Source organism: Carcharodon carcharias, chromosome 13, assembly GCF_017639515.1.
Source record: "Carcharodon carcharias isolate sCarCar2 chromosome 13, sCarCar2.pri, whole genome shotgun sequence".
Lineage (NCBI taxonomy): Eukaryota > Metazoa > Chordata > Chondrichthyes > Lamniformes > Lamnidae > Carcharodon > Carcharodon carcharias.
In genome coordinates, this window is record NC_054479.1 from 56,975,494 (window position 1) to 56,989,602 (window position 14,109).

The 14,109-nt window shown below is 43.3% G+C and overlaps 1 protein-coding gene across 1 annotated transcript in view; it reads left to right on the plus strand.

Moving 5' to 3' along the window:
• The window catches only part of ppil2 (peptidylprolyl isomerase (cyclophilin)-like 2), a 415,520-nt gene that overhangs the window by 310,444 nt on the left and 90,967 nt on the right, over positions 1–14,109 (plus strand). The gene's annotated exons all lie outside the window — the stretch shown is intronic.

Sequence of the window (14,109 nt, forward strand, 5' to 3'; positions counted from 1 at the left end):
GCAGACAGACCTGGCCCTGATTCTGGTGAGTAGTGTTAATGTTCCCATGTACAGCTGTGCCTTCTGTTACATTGATAAATGTTAGGCTTTTGTTATATTGCCAAAGCTTTGTGAGCTTCTGTAGTCACTTGAAGCTTGTATCTCACCTGGATTTGAGGGGAAGTAGATCCCTTGAATTTATTGTTAAGCTGTCCCAGTAGAGGAAAGTTTTTATTCCTTATGTTCTAATTCAAGTCGCCCTAATAATCTTATAGTGATCTTTGAAGGATCGCAGCTACAGAGATCAGGGTGTTGGGGCAATTAGATACATTACACAAAAGTTTGTGTCTCAACTAGGTGTGAATTAGCATTCAAATGTAGAATTTCCAGAAATGGTTTTACTGACCTCAGGTAAGATGTGATGCTCCTAGACTACCGAAGTGCATCAGTTGAGTGTGATTCAGGAGTCTTGTGAAGATTTTTGTCGACTTGGCCACCATTTGCTCCCAAATGAATATGTTTTGGTGGGAAGTTACTTGCGGTGCACAAAACAAATCAAGCACATAACATATAATAGGGTTGATCTAATTTGCTACAATAAATCAGTTGGAACAATTAAATTTCTTATAACAATTTGCATGATCTGGAATGCTGTGTGAGCACTAAGACAGGAACTAATTGAAATATGATGAGATTTTGCTTCTTAGGCATGAAATAATAGTTAATAGTTCACTTAGCTGTAGGTTGTGTATGACTTGAATATGTAATAGTAATTAACTGGGGGACGTGGTAGTGTTATGACAGCAATTGGTAAAGGCTGAGTTGTTTTAAATCGTAGAGGGCAATTTGAACAACTGTCATAACCTATATTTTCAGTTGGTATGTTGAGATGCAGCTCTGAATTCAGGAGTAAGACCACCGAGCCTCGAGGTTTTTTATATAAAACTAAATTAAACATTTATTAATTTAACAACAAATTAAACACATACACATATCTACAAATTACTACCATAAGAACTTTTAATAATCACTCCCAGGTAAATCTTCACCAAGGCAGCGATAACCCATAGACTTTAAACAGACACCAGGCAAAGCATATTTGACCTTACAAATTCAAAATGAAGTTCCTTGCAATTTGGTTTCTTTGCAGACACAGTTGTAGGCTTAGAGGCCGGTTAGATCTTAAATGCCTCTGCCTTACACACACAAACTGCTTTCAGTTTAAACCTAGCTTTTTCTTTGAATATAAATTTTCCACAGTACCCTAGACTTTTAACGCCACATCTTCTAACAATAACGTTTTCATCCCACTAATTTTATTAATAATATAAACACATTGCCTAGCCTCTCCCAGCTAGGTATAAGATTTTACTCATTTTTTTGAATGCTTTATTTAAAAATGCAAATTGCCCACTTTCTACCATGTTTATCTAATTACCATTTAAAACGTACTTCTTTCTATACAAAAAGCACCCAGACTAGCTGGCTTTAATCCAATTAACACACACACACACACACACATATATACACACACACACACACACACACACACACACACACACACACACACACACACACACACACTCACAACATAGACACCACCAAACTCTATTGAAAAAAATAATTTCCAATAACATTATTGACGTTAATCTCTTCATGACGATAGCATAGTGGTAATGTCACTGGACATAGCCAGAGGCCCAGGCTAATGGTCTAGGGACAGAGGTTCAGATCCCACCATGACAGCTGAAGCTAGTTTAATGGTGACAAAACCATAAAATAATAAACCATAATGTCCTCTAGGGAAGGAAATCTGCCATACTTACCTGGTCTGGTCTGCTTGTGACTCCAGATCCACAGGAATGTGGTTGACTCTTAAATGCCCTCTGAAATAGCCTAGCAAGCCACTCAGTTGTATGAAATTGCTACAAAGGATTATAAATAACAATGAAAGCACATGGACTACCCAGCATTGACCTAGGCACCAGAAATGACAACGGCAAACCCAGCCCTGTCAACCCTGCAAAGACTTGGGTACTTGTACCAAAATTAGGAGAGCTGCCCCACAGACTGGTCAAGTAACAGCCTGAGATAGTCATACTCACCGAATCACACTTTACAGCCAATGTCCCAAGCACCACCATCCAAGAGGTGAGGGAGTTTCCCTTGGAGTCCTCAATATTGACTTTGGATTCCATGAAGTCTCATGTCATCAGGTCAAACATAGGCAAGGAAACTTCCTTCTGGTTACCACCTACTATCCCCCCTCAGCTGATGAATTCTTCCACCTTCATGTTGACCACTTGGAGGAAACACTGAGGGTGGCAATGTCCATCACCAAGAGTGGCTCGGTAGCACCACCACTGACTGAACTGGCTGAGTCTTAAAGAACTTAGTTGCTAGACTGGGTCTTCGCAGGCGGTGAGGGAACAATAGGGAAAAACCTACTTGACCTTGTCCTCATCAAATTACCTGTCACAGATACATCTAGCCATGAAACAACTAACAGAAGGAAGAAGCTCCACACATATCCCCATCCTCAATGACGGGGGAGCCCAGCACATCAGTGCAAAAGACAAGGCTGAAGCATTTGCAGCCATCTTCAGCCAGAAGTGCCTGGTGGATGACCCATCTCGGCCTCCTGCTGAGGTTGCCAGCATCACAGATGCCAGTCTTCAGCCAATTCAATTCACTCTACGTGATATCAAGAAATGGCTGAAGGCACTGGATACTGCAAAGACGATGGGCCCTGACAACATTCCAGAAATATGACTCGAGGCTTGTGCTCAAGAACTAGCCACGCCATAAACCAAGCTTTTCCAGTACAGCTACAAGACTGGCATCTACCTAGCAATGTGGAAAATTGCCTAGGGTAAGTCCTGTCCATAAAAAGCAGGACAAATCCAACCCGGGCCAATTGCCAGCCCACCAGTCTACTCTCGATCATCAGTAAAGTGATGGAAAATGTCACCAATTGTCAAGCGGCACTTAATCAGCAATAACCTGCTCACTGATGCTCAGTTTGGGGTCCGCCAGGATCATTCAGCTCCTGACCTCATTGCAGCCTTAGTCCAAACATGGACAAAAGAGCTGAACTCGAGAGGTGAGTTGAGAGTGACTTCCCTTGACATCAGGGCAGCATTTGACTGAGTGTGGCATCAAGGAACACTAGCAAAACTGAAGTCGGGGGGAATCTGGGGAAAACTGTCTGTTGGTTGGAGTCATACCTAGCACAAAGGAAGGTGGTTGTGGTTGTTGGAGGTCAATCATCTCAGTCCTGGGACCTGGCTGTAGGAGTTCCTCAGGGTAGTGTCCTAGGCCCAACCATCTTCAGCTGCTTTATCAATGACCTTCCCTTCGTCATAAGGTCAGAAGTGGGGATGTTCGCTGATGATTGCACAATGTTCAGCACCATTGACGACTCCTCAGATACTGAAGTAGTCCATGTCCATATGCAGCAAGACCTGGACGACCTTCAGGCTTGGGCTGATAAGTGGCAAGTAACTTTCACGCCACACAAGTGCCAGGCGATGACCATCTCCAACAAGACAGAATCTAACCGCCTCCCCTTGACATTCAATGGCATTACTATCACTGAATCCCCCACTATCAACATCCTGGGGGTTACCGTTGACTAGAAAATGAACTTGGCCAGCCATGGAAATGCTGTGGCTGCAAGAGCAAGAATCGGAGGCTGGGAATTCTGCAGATAATAACACCTGACTTCCCAAAGCCTGTCCACCATCTACAAGGCATAAGTCAGGAGTATAATGGAATACTGTCCACTTTCCTGGATGAGTGCAGCTCCAACATTCAAAAAGCTCAACACCATCCAGGACAAAGTAGCCTGCTTGATTGGCACCCTATCCACCACAATAAACATTTTCACTGTCCACCACCGATGAACAGTGGCAGTAGTCTGTATCATTTACAAGTTGCACTGCAGTAATTCACCAAGGCTCCTTCGACAGCACCTTTGAAACCCGTGAATTCTACCACCTCGAAAGACAAGGGCAGCAAATGCTTGGGAACACCACCACCTGCAAGTTCCCCTCCAAGTTTCACGCCATCTTGACTTGGAACAATATCGCCGTATCTTTACTGTCACTGGATCTAAGTCGTGGAACTCCCTTCCCAACAGTACTGTGGGTGTTCCTACAATACATGGACTATAGCTGTTCAAGAAGGCAGCTCACCACTACCTTCTCGAGGACAATTAGGGATGGGCAGTAAATTCTAGCCTAGCCAGTGATGCCCACATGAACAAATATTTAAAAAAGCATTCACTGGAGTCTGGTGTATTTCATACATGCCAGTTTACCAAAATCCTAGGCGGTTCAAAGTACATAAAAATTAAAACATGGAAACAGGTCATTCAGATCAAGCAGTTCATCTCAGAATTTTCCCTTCACTTGAGCAAATAGTTCCTATATCCCTTTTCCTTCATCCATTTTTGCAATCTAATCTTGAATGTGGACATTCAACAACTGGAAGCAATCTGTTTCTGTCCTATGCTGTCATACTTTTAACTACCTCTATTATATCACCCTCTATGAAAAAGCTAAACCTTTCAAGTCTTTCGTCATATTGTATTTCTTCATACCAGACATTATATGAGTTTTGCGTCAAGTGTCCCAGTTTCTTACCACGCTTGTATGGAAGTGACCTTAAACTTATATAGCCATTGCTTCACTCGTCATCTTTGAATAAACCCGCACTTCATAACCACTGTATCTGGATTGGTGATTAATCAAGGTGAAATAACATGTACAATTACTCTAGCCACCTCCAGTTATGGCTCCCATTTCTTAACCAGGCTGCCAATGGTTGCATTTGTTAGGTCATTACTATTGGAAAGAGGGTGCAGTTGAAATCTTTTTGTCACTGGTAGGAGGGAGCGATTGGAAAATTTGACCTGGTGTCCAACTTCTGACTCCAGATGCCTTTATAAAAGGAAAAGACTTGCATTTGTACAGCATCTTTCATGACCACAGGATGTTCCAAAACCAATGAAGTACTTTTTTTTAGTGTAGTCACTGTTTTAATGTAGGAAACGCAGCAGGCAATTTGCACACAGCAATCTCCCACAAACAGCAATGACCAGATAATCCATTTTATTCATTTTGGTGAGGGGTAAATCTTGACTAGTCTACCAGCGATAACTCCCCTGCTCTTAGAAGTAGCGCCAAAGGATCTTTTACATCCACCTTAGAGGACAGATGAGGCCTTGGTTTAAAATCTCGTTCAAAAGACAGCACCTTCAACAGGGCAGCACTTCCTTTGTACTGCACTGAAGTGTCTGCCTTGAATTTTTTGCTGAGTCTTTGAGGGGCAGCTTGAACCCACAACCTCTGAATCAGAGACAAGAGTACTACCAACTGAGCCACAAGTGACACACAACATTAGAGGAATTCTCCCAACAGTTTCATCTTGCTGTCCCAGTGTAAGGTCACTTGAAATTTGCAATAAAAGCTGGGAAATATCTGAAAGACGAGTGGATCAAAATGGCCACTGTACTTCCTGCTTTCATTGTTTTCATGCAGGCTAGGCACTTAACTCATCCACTTCTTGTTTCATTGTTCCTGTAAAACTATTCATCTTTCTAGACAAAGGCATTGATGCTATCCAGTTGAAGTTTGGACAGGCTAGGCTTGTATCTGCTGGAGTTTACAGGACTAAGAGGTGACTTGATCGAAACATATAAGATCCTGAGGGGTCTTAACAGGGTGGATGTGGAGAGGATGTTTCCTCTTGTGGGAGAATCTAGAACTAGTGGTCATGATTTAAAGACAAGGGGTCACATTATTTCTCTTGAGTATCGAGAGTCTTTGGAACTCTTCTTCAAAAGGCAGTGGAAGCAGAGTCTTCAAATATTTTTAAGGCAGAGGCAGATAAATTCTTGATAAGCAAGGGGGTGAAAGGTTATTGGGGGTAGTCAGGAATGTGAAGTTGAAGTTACTATCAGATTAGCCATGATCTTATTGAATAGCTAAGCAGGTTCAAGGAACTGAGTGGCCTACTCCTGCTCCCAGTACACATGTTCATATACATATGTTCATAAGTTTTGTGCAACTCAGGCCCTGAGTCACAGTTGCTCTTCTTCAACCATTAAAATTGGTTCAACTTTCCAAATTTCTGTGCTACTTTTTCAACTTTCCCACACTGCATTTATAGGTTTATATATATTAGGGACTTCCATAGAACAGCAGATCAAGCGGAAATCCATATGAAATCAGAATGAGAACAAAGCTTTCAGGAAAGGGGAAAATTGAAGGAGAATGCTATAGGAAGAACATGGAGCAATTATTGGCTGGTTTATAATTGGCATGCATGCCAGCTTTGTAACAGTAATTACAGCAGTGGTACACAGAAGTGCTGGTTAGAAGAAGTTGAGTGGCCCTAAGCAGTGTTTCTGGCTTGATGTCAAAGATTAAATGTCACTCTGTAAGCTTTTAAGAACGCATTGCAATGAAGAGCAATAGTGGTGGTTATTTTATTGCTGAGTGGCCTGCTAACCTTTACCACAGCCTGAGCCATGTAATCCTTGAGTAAATGCCCGGTTTTGAATACCAGCCAGGATTGCGTCCACCAGAACAGCTCTGTTTTCATCATTATTTATATATCTTATTAAATTAGGAGACATGCAGTCAGCAATGGTAACTGCAATGTTTACAGACAAACATGCAAAATGCACACTTCTAACTGCATTTACTTTTTATGCAGGCTGAGGAAAATGACACACTGATTGAATGAATTCACAAATGGTGCAGTGCTGCATATTATCATAGCTGTAGACCACAATCCGTGCAGAGCATTTTCTTCCTATACATGTTTCCATATAAGATTCTAATTCACTAGAGACCATTAAGAATTAACTCTTGCATAATTTTTATGAAAATGTTATTTATTTTATACTATGTTCCAATCAAACGAGAGCCTAAATCATCTTAGCTGCTTTTGGTCCCAATGAGTCGTATCCTTATGCAGATCGGGTTTCCAAAATTTTGTGTGGTATATTCTTACAAAACTTGTTGTCCGAAACCCTGCTGCCCGTGTCTTAACTCGCACCAAGTCCCTTTCACCTGTCCTCCTTCTTAGGCAGTCCCTCGGGATCAAGGATGACTTGCTTCCACTGTAGTCCTGAGATGGCTGATAAGTTCAATGTACAAACTGCAGACTCTGCCACCTGCAAGGCAGGTGGTGCTTGAAGGGTTGGGTAGTTGAGTTGCATGTCCCCAGTGAAGTCTCTTGATGTGTTTGGTACCTTCTGAAATGAACCTTCTCCATTTTGGCCAGTCACAAGCCAGGTCTGACCATGAATCGGTGGGTCAATTTACCTCTTCAAGGATGCTTTGAGGACATCCCTAAAGTATTTCGGCTGTCATTTTGGGAGTCTCCTACCACCACTGAGTTTCAAGTAGAGCAGTTGCTTCGGGAGTCTGGTGTCAGGCATACAAGAGACGTGTTCACCTATCACCCTATGTTTGCTAATCTACGTTGGCTCCCCTACTATATAAAACTCATAAGTAATTTATTGGAGCTTGTAACAAAGGAAATGTAATAATTGTAGGGAGATATTAATCTTCATATAGACTGGGACAATCAAATTGGCAAGAGTGATCTAGAATTTGAGATTGTAGAATGTTTTTGTGACAGTCTATTAGAGCAACACACTGTGCAACTGACTAGGGATAAAGCTATCTTAAATCCAGTATTGTGTAATGAAGCAGGGCTAATTAGTAATGTGTTGGTAAAAGATGCACTGGGAAATAGTGAACATAATACAAATGAATTCCATGTTAAGTTTGAAAGTGACACACTCCAATCACAAACAAGAATCTTAAACTTAAACAAAGCCAATTACATAGGTATGAGGGGAGAACTAGTTACGGTTAATTGTGTAAATTAAAAGGTATGGAGGTAAATGAACAGTGGGAAACATTTAAAGAACAATTCAAAATGTTCAGCAAAAATACATTCCATTGAAAAGCAGAAACTCATCAAGAAAGACCCATCAGTGGCTCACTCACAAAGTTAAGGAAAGTATTAGGTTTAAAGAAGAGGCTCATGATGTTGCAAAAAAACAGTAGCAAGTCTGAGAACTGGGAGCATTTTAGAAACTAGCAAAAAACCACCGAAAATTTGATTAAAAGGGGAAAAGTAGAATGTGAGAATAAACTAGTCAGAAATATAAAAACAGATTGTAAGAAATATATAAAAAGGAAGAAAGTAGCTAAAGTAAAGTTTGGTCCCTTAGAAACAGAGACAGGAGAAATTATCATGGGGAAATATCAGAGGCATTGAACAAATATTTTGTGTCTGTCTTCACAGTAAAAGACACAAGTTTCATATCAAAAATAGACAGTAAACTAGGGGCTAAAAAAAGGTATGAAAATTAAGGAAATTATTTCAGCAGAGAGAAAGTTATGGAGAAACTTAAAGGACAAAAATCCAGTAAATCTCCAGGACCTGATGGCCAACATACTAGGGTTCTAAAAGATAGCTGCAGAGATAGTGGCTGTGCAAGCTATGATTTTCCAAAATTCTCTAGACACAGGAAAGGTCCCATTAGATTGGAAATTGGCAAATGTTACACCATTTTTTAAGAAAGGAGGGTGAGAGAAAACAATGAACACGAGCCCAGTTAGTCTGACATCAGTTGTTTGGAAATTGCTGGAATCTATGAATAAGGAAGTCTTAACAATGCACTTGGACAGTATGCACTTGCATAGTATGATTAGAACAAGTCATCATGGTTTTACTAAAGGGAAACCCTGTTTGACAAATTTATTAGAATTTTTTGAGTATGTAACTAATAGGGTAGATAAAGGGAAACTAGTGGATGTAGTATACCTGGATTTCCAAAAGGCATTTGATAAGATGCCAAACAAAAGGTTAATAGGCAAGATAAGGGCTCCTGCCATGGGGGGTAATACAATAGCATGGACTCGAAACGTTAACTGTATTTCCGCAGATGCTGTCAGTCCTGCTGAGTTTTTCCAGCTATTTTTGTTTTTGTTTCAGATTTCCAGCATCCGCAGTATTTTGCTTTTATATTAGCATGGACAGAGGATTGGTTAAAGGAATAGAAAGCAGAGAGTGGGCCTAAATAGGACTTTTTCAACGTGGCAGGAACTGAAGAGCAGAGTGCTGGAAGGATCACTGCTGGGGCCTCAGCTATTTACAATCTATATTAAAGATTTAGATCAGGCTTGTCTAGCCCACGGCCCACAGGCTGCATTGTGGCTCACAAAGCTCCTGTAGTGGCTCCCGGAGCCATTGTTTAAAATGTTGTTAAGATGGATCCTTGAGGTTTGAAGATTTATTAGGGCTGCTCCTCCAATCAAAGGCCGTTCTGCTCCCGTGTTTGTTACAGCACACATGGGAGAAACAGGCTATGATTGGAGGAGCAGCGAACACAGGCAGGTGCCAGTTTGTGGATATAGGGAGAGAGACTGTGGGACACATAAGGCCTCTGCTCCTGCCGCCTTTCCCTGGCTCCCTTTGCTGTTCCCCCGGGTCTCTCGCCGCCATACCACCCACACCCCCACCCCCAGCTCTCTCACTGACGTCTGCCCTGCTCTTGGCACGCACCTGTTACCAGGCACTGCTAGGCCTCAAGCCCCACTGCAGGCCTCTCTTATCCTCTCCTTGCACACCCCCATCCCACCCCTCATTTAATGATGGAGGGAGGATGGATGGGTGGCTGAGTCAGTGAAAGAGGGTGTGTGAGTGAGGGTGTCTGATTGAAGGTGTGCGGGTGGGTGAGTGAAAGTGAGCGAGGGTGGTTAAGTGAGTGAGGGTGGGTAGGGGAGTGAAGGTGGGTGGCTGAGTGAGGGGGAGTGGATAAGTGAGGGTGGGTGGGTGGCTGAGTGAGTGAGGGTGAGTTTGGGTGAATGAGAGTGAGCGATGAGTAATTGTGTGAGTGAGGGCGGGTGGATAAGTGTGAGGGTGGGTGAGTGAGAGTGAGTGATGGGTAATTGTGTGTGAGGGCGGGTGGATAAGTGTGAGTGAGGGTGGGTTTGGGTGGGTGAGTGAGAGTGAGGGCGGGTGGGTAAGTGTGAGGTTGGGTGAGGGTGGGTGGCTGAGTGGCTGAGCATGTGAGGGTGTGTGCATGAGTGAGGGCGGCTGAGTGTGTGCATGAGTGAGGGCGGCTGAGTGTGTGCATGAGTGAGGGCAGCTGAGTGGGTGCATGAGTGAGGACGACTGTGTGTGCGTGAATGAGGGCAGGTGAGTGTGTGCATGAGTGAGGGCAGGTGAGAGTGTGCGTGAGTGAGGGCGGGTGAGAGTGTGCGTGAGTGAGGGCGGGTGAGAGTGTGCGTGAGTGAGGGCGGGTGAGAGTGTGCGTGAGTGAGGGCGGGTGAGAGTGTGCGTGAGTGAGGGCGGGTGAGTGAGGGCGGGTGAGAGTGTGCGTGAGTGAGGGCGGGTGAGAGTGTGCGTGAGTGAGGACGGGTGAGAGCGTGCGTGAGTGAGGGCCCCTGAGTGGGTGCGTGCATGAGGGCAGGTGAGAGTGTGTGTGAGTGAGGGCGGGTGAGAGTGTGCGTATGAGAGGGCGGGTGAGAGTGTGCGTATGAGAGGGCGGGTGAGAGTGTGCGTATGAGAGGGCGGGGGCTGAGTGTGCATATGAGAGGGCGGGGGCTGTGTGCGTATGAGAGAGGGGCGAGTGTGCGTATGAGAGAGGAGCGAATGTGCGCGAGAGAGAGAGGGCATGTGTGTGCGTGCGCGAGAGAGGGCATGTGTGTGCGTGCACGAGAGAGAGAGGGCATGTGTGTGCGTGCGCGAGAGAGAGGGCATGTGTGTGCGTGCGCGAGAGAGAGAGGGCATGTGTGTGCGTGCACGAGAGAGAGAGGGCATGTGTGTGCGTGCGCGAGAGAGGGCATGTGTCTGCGTGCACGAGAGAGAGAGGGTATGTGTGCGCGTGCGCGAGAGAGAGAGGGTATGTGTGCGCGTGCACGAGAGAGAGGGTGTATGTGTGCGCGAGAGAGAGGAGGTATGTGTGCGCGTGCGCGAGAGAGAGAGAGGAGGTATGTGTGCACGTGCGCGCGAGAGAGGTGGTATGTGTGCACGTGCGCGAGAGGGTATGTGTGTGCGTGTGAGAGAGGTGTGTGTATGTGTGTGAAAGGGATGCGGGGTTGTGTGCGTGCATGTGTGGGGTGGGGTGGGGTGTGTGTGTGTGTGTGTGTGTGTGTGTAAGGGAGAGGGAGGTGAGGGCAAAGAGCATGTGTTCTTGGTTCATTCCTAGCCTCAGGGTTCTCATTCACCCACACACCAACACGCACTCTCACCCAGTCTCTCAATGGGTGAGAGTGAATGTGTGAGAGCGGAAGTGAGTCAGGCACACACACACTCACCCTTTCACACTCTAATCGTCATCTTAACTTTTAAAAAGAGTAATAAATAATCAATTTCCTGTTTGTCGTTTTTTTGCTCAGCAAGTTATTTCTTTTCGTAAGTGAGCTTTTTTAAATTCATGCTTGATGTTGTGCTAAACCTTATTTTTACGAGATTTGCTCATTGGCCCCTTGAGTGAGAAAAAAATTGAAATGTGGCCCCACATGCAATAAGGTTGGGCAAGCCTGGCTTAGATGGATAGGCAGAGAGTAATGTATCTAAGTTTGCTGATGATACCAAAAAAAACAGAAAGGTAAGCTGTGGCGAGGATGCAGAGAGGTTGCAAAATATAGACAGTTTAAATGAATAGGCAGCAAGATGGTAGATTGAGTATAATGTAGGGAAGTATAAACTTGTTAAATTTGGTTGTAAGAATAGAAAAGCAGAACATTTTTTAAAGGTGTGAAACGTTAAGTGTTGATGTTCAGAGACTTGAGTGTGCTCGTACAAAGAACACAGAAAGTTAGCATGCAGCTAGCAATTAAGAAGGCAAATGGCATGTTGGCCTTTATTGCAAGAGTTTGGAGTACAAGAATAAAGAAATCTTGCTGCAGTTGTACAGGGATTTTGAGAAACCACATCTGGAATATTTTGTGCAATTTTGGTCTTCACATTTAAGGAAGGATATACATGCATTGAAGGTGGTACAGAGGTTCACTAAATTAGTCCCCGGGATGACGGGGTTGTCCTATGATGAGAGACTGAGTAAATTGGGCTTGTATTCTCTGCAGTTTAGAAGGATAAGAAGCAATCTCATTAAAACCTACAAAACCCTGAAGGGGCTTGATATGGTAGGCACTGAGAGATTATTTCCACTGATCAAGGAATCTGTTATGACCAAGCAGTTGGTAAAGCTGCGTTATTTAAAAATTCCAGAGAGAAACTTTAAACAACTGTCATAACCTATAATTTTAAGTGTTATGTTTGAGATGCAACTCTAAATTCAGGAATCAGACCACCAGTTCTCGAGAGGTTTTATATTAAACTAGATGAAATGTTTTATTAAGTTACAATACATTGAACATGGATACATGGCCACAAAGTACTACTATCATATCTTTTAACAAATTCCCAAACTAATCTCCATTAAGGCAATAGCGACCCATTGACTTAACTAGACACCAGGCAAAGCCTTCTTATCCTACGTATTCAAAATGAGGCTCTTTTCACTTTGGTTTCTGTGGAGACAGTTGGAGACTTACAGCTACTTTTGATCTCACATTGCCTCTGCTCTACACACACAAAACTGCTGAAGTTATACCTAGCAATGCCCATTGAATGTAAATTCTCATTGCATCACCAACCTCTGAACTAAACTTCTCTAACAATAAAACCCCTTTTTATAGTACCAATATTATTAATAATATAAACATATTGCTTGGTACCTGCTAGATAGGTGTTAGGTTTGACCCCACTTCTTGAATGCTGTATTCAAAAAATGCAAATGCACTCTACCTCTCTGTTTACATCTCAAAACTAGTACACATCAAAGCAACTAGACTAGCTGGCTTTAATCCAGTTAAGACACACCAACAGACCAAACCTCTATTTTAAAAGAAAAATATTTTCTAATAATGATATATACACTAATAGTTTAATGATAAATCTAAAACACTGGGTCTCAGGATAAGTTAGGGCCTATAATTTAGAACCAAGATGAGCACAGAAATCTCCCTGAGGCACAGAGCTGCCTCAGGGAGATTACTTTGAATATGAAAAGTGGAATAAAAGAATTTTAGAAAATTTTCAGGCATGCCCCTTCATGTGACAGTGTCACATGAGCTGGGACATGTCACTGAATGTTAATAGAAAATTTTATTAAACCTATAAACCCTTCATGAAACCTCATCCCGCTCGTGGATGAGTTTCCATGAAAAATGCGAAGGCCGATTGGGCTCTTCACCTGCCCGCCAATCTTAAGGTTGGACGGGCAGCCCCGACAAGTACCTCAATTAGTTTAATAATGGCCTTACTAGGCCTTTGACAGTTCAGTGGGTGCACAGCCGACTCCGCTTTGCACCCACTGAACTGAGGATCAGAATGATGCGCAGTCAAAAGATTCGGGCCCTTGAGTTTTTGTGTATGTAAATGATTGAGAATTTAATGAAAATGCAGAGTGCAATAGACGTTTCATTTCTGTTGCTCTGCATCTAAAGCTTCCTCCCACCTCTCTTCATCTCATCCTATCAGCATATCCTTTTATTCCTTGCTCTCTCATGTATTCATCTAGTTTCATCTTAAGTGCATCTATGCTATTTATCTCAACTACTCCATGTGGTATCATATGTTAGGATACATGAAAACTCATGATACTGTTCTACAACTTCCAGCATTCCTGCTTTGAATTTAAATGGCAATCTGCCGCTCTGTAGAGTTACTAGGAGAGCTCTTCACTGCAGTTGATGAAGATGCTAACTGTCCCCCATGGATAATCTGTATCGGTGGAATCTTAGGCAGTTTAGTATGCACAATTACTGAGCACTGGGGATTTGAGGAGTACAATGCAAGTGCCGTAAGTCTGGGCTGGGTGGGTGGGTTGGTGTCAGAATTGTTGAGTGAACAGAGGGGTAGGTTAAGGGTGTGCACAGTCAGAAAGCATCAAGAGAGGAGTCTGAGGTATTGAGGAAATTAAGGTTGATGGGGCCTTAGACCGAGAATCTTTTGTATTTAGAAAGTGAGTAACCTGGATTATCACAACAGTTTTCAGATCAGCTTTGAATATTCTCTTGGATCCACTGG